Source organism: Pinus tabuliformis, chromosome 5_1, assembly GCF_031772625.1.
Source record: "Pinus tabuliformis cultivar Carrire ecotype Pingquan chromosome 5_1, CPIR1, whole genome shotgun sequence".
In the NCBI taxonomy this organism is placed as follows: Eukaryota; Viridiplantae; Streptophyta; class Pinopsida; order Pinales; family Pinaceae; genus Pinus; species Pinus tabuliformis.
The window spans coordinates 119,105,434-119,112,551 of NC_142305.1; positions in this window are offsets into that span (position 1 = coordinate 119,105,434).

The following is a 7,118-nucleotide window of genomic DNA, read 5'->3' on the forward strand; positions in this document are numbered from 1 at the left end:
AAAGCAATCCCTATCTCGCGATGCTAGGAATAGCCTGGGCCACCGTTATGAATGGAGTCATAAATCTAAAGAAGTGCAAAATGATCTTTGAGAAAAATTCACTACGCATAGTAGTACCGCCAGATCCATCCGAAGGAGCGCGATACACTAAACCAGTGCACAATGATGATAGTGATGATGATCTCGATTGCATATACAAGATAACTACATGAGAATAGGATTGGGGGAATCTGACTACAGATGGAAGGATTTCATGGGAGCGAGAAAGCTCCTGCACTTCAGATTCAAACAAAGAAGTAGAGTGATGGAAGAATTAGCTGCACGAAGTAACAACCCTTAATTGAAACATGATGGTTAGATCACTGTGTTGTGTGATGATAGAGATAAGGGATCTACCTACATATGATGGGTTGACACTGGTGGATGAATTCCTGAACAAATTTGAAAGAACATTACCAGAACAGCAGCAGTTCGATGCTCTGAAATGGGCACTTCGCGTGATGCTTGCAAGGTGGTGGGGTACGCAACAAGGAAGTTTTGAGGACTGACACGGATGTAGAAGGATGATGTGCCTAGGATTTGGAAAACCCCAACTAAGGATGAGAGTCGGTTACCAAGGGTAGAACAACTTGTGCGCCCACCTTTCCCGATGGGTATAGACATATGACATGAAACCCGCACAAGCATACACCACTCCTAGAATAGAGAATTAGAGCAAAATGCAGCGACAAGAAAGGAAAAGCGCGGCAAGGATTATCCACGGAGAAGCATTTGATAGGGTGTGCGAAGTGCTGAACAAGGTTCACCAGGTGAAACGCATTGACTGGGACCTGCGCGTACCAGTAGTTTGATGGGCCTATAGGACCATGTACAAAACCCTGACCATGAAAATGATTCTAAGGTTCAGGAGTAGGATAGGGACCATAATTTCTGAGGGGCATGCAATGATGAATCCACACATAATAGCACCTGCAGGCATGACAGTGCGCGAAGCCCAGGACAAAGACATCACATAGTTACATGAGGTAGAAAACATAATACTTCAGGAAGCCATTCAACAAGGGAAACTTAGACTTCGCGAACTTGAAAAGGACCAAGTACAACTAAGGAAGAAAATCATTTTGATGGACGGAGAAGTCAAGAGGCTAGAAAACGAGATCAAGCGAGCATGTCTCGTCGATAAATGGAAAATGACAAAGCAAGGTGTGAATGATCATACTCATGAGTTAGAAGACTATCACCTAGAATTGATTAGTCTACTGCCATGGCTAGGACCACATATCACCACATGCAATAACCATGGGAATGCACTGCATAAAGTAGAGCATGCGATGCCGAATGTCGCGAGGAAAATTAAAGATTTTCTGCAAACTATACTGGAAGGTGAGCTAGAGCCTCACATAGGTAGTGCAACCACCTGACTAGCCATAGGAAGCACAGTCTCAGTGCTCCAGGCAGTTGAAAGAGAGCACGGGACTATAAAAGAGTCTATTGGGGAGTTGCGCAATAAGGAAGGTGAGCACAGAGTCAGCATGTCACAAGGTTTGCGCCCGTGCACGGGGGATGCGCTGCCTCACAAGTAGGCTGGGAAGTTACCATTGGTGTCATTGTTCATGACGGGATGTTCGATTTGAGGCCAAATGGAGCAAGCGGCGGACATTTAAGACAACATTTATGGGTAGGATTTTGGAAAATCTACCTCCAAAAAAGCATTGATGGCTCGGAATTTGGGGGAATGGTCGAATTTGAATTCAAAACATGCTATAAAACTCTAGGGGCTAGCCACAAGACAACACTTGTTCACTTGAGACTTGAGTAGTTGAATAGAGCATAGAGTGTTGAGTGTCGAATGATATTTGAGCCCCTAGGTTTGCAAAAGACCGCATACATTACAGACAAGACGATGGATACTAGGGCAGGTTTGGGCTTTGAAGAAGGAACCGCTGGCAAGGCCATGTCGACCCACACGATACATGATTTTCCCAAAGATACTGGGGTCACGCCAAAAATCCCAAAATCCCCTTGGATGCCAAGACCAAAAAAAGATAAGCAAACAATGGGACTAGTTTGCATGTCCCCGAGGAATCCACGATTCAGTAAGCTATAAATGGAGGAAAATGGCAAGGCTATCACCATTGAGTTAGATGAAGAGGAGGAGGACTTATAGGCTCTGATTACTGAGGTAGAGGAATAAGAAGACGTGGAGGCAGACATCCAACTAAAGCACTCTGCAGCAAAATTTCCCAAGTATGTCCCTTCGTGAAAGGGGAAAGCTAAGGTACCAAAGGATTTGGATGCAACGAAGAGTGCGATCCAAACCCCACTCCTCCCCGATGTAATTACCTTTGAGGTTCTGCTCCTAGGATGTGTGCCTACTCTAAAATTTGAAGACTGGGACCTCGTGAATAGTGAGAAGTTCCCACACTTAGAGATGGAGAACATAATGAAATAGAATACGGAGGGGCCGATGATCACATTACAACTGCAAAAATGGAAGCGTGGTGTGGAGAAGGTCGGGTTGCTTCATCTATTGTGGATACCACACTTTCACGCTTGCCCATCGCCATTTTTCATTAGGTAGTTGCTTTGCCTGGTGCATGATGGGTACTTATGGCTGGAGGAGCCTATTCCCATCACGAAAAATCTCATCCATAGAATTTCTCAGCTTCCCTATAAAGGAAAGGACCCTACGACGATAGCAGGAAAAAGCGACGATTTGTCTCTCACCGAAGCCATGAAGAAAAAATATAAGCTCGAGAAGAAAAAGAGACATTACTCCATTAGTATTATCAAGGATAAAGGGGTGTGCATAGCCACCCAACTCCTGGCTGGCAAGGTAATGAGAAAATGTCGCGACAATGAAGTACTGGTGCCAGTAGTTGCATTGGCCAAACAATGCACAGAGGGGGTCCAGTTCAACTAGGCCAAGTTCTTATGTGAAGAATTTTTGCTTAGCTGCAAGGAGGCCCAGGAGCAGGGTAAGACCTTCCACTACATGTGGTTTCTCTTGTCCATCTTGACGGTAGCAGGAGAACCACTGGAGGAAAGTCAGTTCTTGAGCATTGAGCATGACTTACCAAAGGCAATGAAGTATGCATCGCTCTAGGCTACCAAGGACACGAAGCGGATTCACGATACAAAGATCTTCTGGGTGCTCATGGAGGCAACCATCCAGATGTGGATTAATAGGAGGCTACACCTGTCCCCCAAAATGCACAACAGTCTGCGGAGCTTTGCAGACTTCAAGGTAGACATGCACAATATTTACATTAGGGCATGAAAGGATTTGCCGTAGCATTGGACAAAGCTCCCATTCATAGCCACTGACGACGCAATCTTTACAGTGTTAGAGTCATGGCCTCTCAAGTGTCGCGCCCCACATTTGGTGGAGTTGGATAAGATAGAAGCACAGAAAAGGAAGGATGGTGCCAAGCAACATGTCACCCAACTGGCCGAAAAAAGGCACAATGAAAAAGCAGTAGTCGAGGTCAGGGTAGCCCGCAAAGCAACACAGGTAGCCACGGAGCAAAAGAAGGCAACTGAATCAGTAATAGCGCAGATAGAAGAGGCCGAAATAGTGCAGGCAGAGGAGGGCCAAGTAGTGTCTGCAGAATAGGAGGCAGAGGACATAGACCTTGCAGAAGAGAGTGTGGACCCAGGAACCACCTTGACCCAACTCATGGAGGCGAGCATCAAGAAGCGTATTAATAGGAGGCTGCACCTGTCCCCCATAGTGCACAACAGTCTACGGAGCTTTATAGACTTCAAGGAAGACATGCACAATATTTACATTAGGGTGTGAAAGGATTTGGTGTAGTAGTGGACAAAGCTCCCATTCATAGCCACTGATGACGCGATATTTACGGTGTTAGAGTCATGGCCTCCTGAGTGGCGCACCCCAAATTTGGTAGAGTTGGATAAGACAGCAGCGCAGAAAAGGAAGGATGATTCCAAGCAGCGTGTCACCCAACTGGCTAAAAAAAGGCGCAACAAAAAAGCAACAACCAAGGTCAGGGCAGCCCACGAAGTAGCACAGGCAGTCGCAAAGCAAAAGAACGCAGCTGAAGCAGCAGTAGCGGAGACAGCAAAGGCCAAAACAATGCAAGCATATGAGGGCCAAGAAGTGTCTATAGAATAGGAGGTAGAGGACATAGAACTTGCAGAAGAGAATGCGACACAAGAACCACCTCGATCCAACTCAAATGGCCGCGCATCATAGAATGATCGGGTCCCAGAAAAAAGGTCAAGGCCTCAAAGCTAGCCATCGACCTGTTCACCTTAACTAAATGTGACCTCCATGACATCGGCGAGACAGTTTGCGATGTCAGTAGTGAAGCACTCAAAGACTTCATGATGGAGTAGCAAAATGTGTTGGGGGCCCTCAGGATGCAGTTGCAGGAGTTAAAGGTGCAGCTCCCTCAGGAATGTATCCTATCTACTCACGTCGTAGCAGGCACTTCAACAATAGAACAGGTGCTACACACAAGGATGGCCAACACAATAGTGTTTCTAGAAGGAGCATTGGTATCAACAGATGTGATGGAACACATGACAGTTAGCATGATGAATGGCCTTAGCCTTAATCTAGTTTCCCTTCCGCGAGAAACGCTCTATCAGCTACATGATGGAATAACAACAGAGATGCATGCTAGGGAGAGCCGCATGATCCAGGTTCTGAGCGAGCAGAAGATTAATATAGAATATTTTAGTTTACAGCGTGATGAGCTGGTGTCATAGAACAAATAGTTGGTGCAGACAGTAGATGACGCTTGCCGACGCGTCCTAGAGTTGGCTATCACATAAGATCTACCAGTAGAAGTATGGATTCATAGTCTATCAAGTGGAGTTCACGATGCTAGAGAAGAGACAATAAAGGTGTAGTTGGTGCTTAATCTCTAGATTGCCAAACTGCGGTTGAAGGCGCAGCCTTCCACTCCCCCATAGGTCAGAGAGCAGCGCACCAATGCTATTGCAGCAGGGATGGAAGAGATTGTAGGTGTAGTACGCGACTGTCCCATCATGTTGGAGCAGGTGCTTGATGTCCTCACGATGTTACCAGAGGAACCCAACATTCAACGACTAGAGACAGAGGCACGCGAACTCTAGCAACAATATGACACCATCAGAGGGACTACATAAACAGTAGTCCTTACTCAACAGCTTGTAAAGATGTAGCAAGCCAAGGCATTAAAAGAGCAGGTGGATGCGGTACGCCATAAGGAAGTCGTTCTCAAAGTGCGCATCCAACCATGGATTGACGAAGCCTTCACAATCACAGCAGATATCGAAGGAAAGCTTGCACAGATTCAGGGGATGCAAGTACAGATGTAGCGCATCACGCCGGAAATAGAGGGCTCAGAAGACATAATGCTGTAGGTGCAGCAGGCGGCAGCTTAGTGCATTGTCGACATTCAGGCCGTTTAGGACCAGTTGGAGGGACTCCGCGCCAAGATCGCCACGCCGATAGAGTGACTCGAGGGCGAGTCATGATGTTTGTGTTGGGGGCCTGTTGGGCAAGGAATCCCCCCAGAGCATGTTTTGGGGCTCAAAGCCCAAGTTTTGGTCAGAGATGTTGTAAGACTCTGGGAATTGCAGGCGCAAAGCACGAAATGTACATTGAGTCATAGGATTGTCCACCCTAAGTAATGTAATGTAATGTGATGTCGGCCTATCCATGGCTCGCAGACCATGGGATTGTATAAATAGAGAGAGGCTCTAAGTTGAAAAGATAGTTAGAATAGGAGATAGATGAGCATGGATGAAGTCAAGAAGATAGGAATAGAGAAGAAGTCTAAGTGTCTTGGGTCGTCATAGTAGTAGGAAGAGGCTCTACAGCTGAGTGTGCGGAGACCTAGTAGAATCTGCAACTAAGTGCGCAGACCCCTGCAGATGAGTGCGCAAGGTGAAGTTGAGTCTATCATGAAAGAAGAAGAATAATAAAGAGAAGTTTGATTTTAAATACCGTGTATCTGTTTCTGTATGATTTTCTATGCATTTATACTGGTTTGATTATCGCGTGCACTTAAATGAATACAGAACATTGTTAAGGATCATTAGGCTCATATAGATAAGTTAAGTAATCAGATAATATCAGGTTAATAGTAAGGAACTTGGGTAATAACATAGATCATGCCTTGAACAGAGTTGTGCAAAGGCAACATTACAGGCTACGAGGTACTGATAGGTTCATGTAGCGACGTGCATGCAGGGTCAAACTGCGAACCACCCAAAAACCATCAGACATCTCTAGGGTGCAGAAACCTGGTTCTGGCATCCTCCCATACTACTTCAGGTGAGACCTTAGTCTGCGCTCTACAGAATGTTGCCGAAAGGGCTAGTAGTACTGGGATTTGCTTGGCTAAATCACCTCTGAACCTGGGTCATGCCCATACAAGCCAACATACTTACATTATTTGGAATGTGTTGTATTGGTTATCATCACTGTCTCATCCCTGTGGACTACTCTGCAGGATAATAGACAGACCACCTTTGTGTATTGGTTATCACCATTGTCGCATCCTTGTGTACTACTCTGTGGGATACTCGACAAACCATTTTCTTTTTCAGTTTTAAGGACCATCACATCTGCGTGGACTACTCCGTTGGGTGGTGTACATGTTGTCACCTGCACTTCAGTTTTAAATGATTATCACATCCATTCTCAACTATTTTGATGGGTGTTGGACAGACCTTTCTGGTTTGCATGTGTCTCTTCCTAGGTGGTACTATGATCTCTCACTTAGAGGCTCACTTTACTCTTCACCTTTGCAGTAAGGGAACCAAATAAGATGTTACACTACGCACTCACCATACACACTTACCTTGTTGTTTGAAGATACCAGTGTAACACTCTATTGTAGTGGCTACAACCACCGTCTAAAATTTTTCCTTAGCCTCATTTTGGAGCCTCCCTTTCAACCTTCACAGCAGCTTTCCTTGCTTCATCAAGTTCAAAAGCTTCAGTGTATTTCTTGAACAAAGGCATCCTATCGGTCATAGATTGATCCATTCCCCTCATAGATTGTTCACCCAGACTTCGTCAAACTGTAGGTTGAACAACTTCCCCTTGAAAATTACACATTTCTGGGGGGAAACCAGCCTTCCCTCTTGAAATTTTG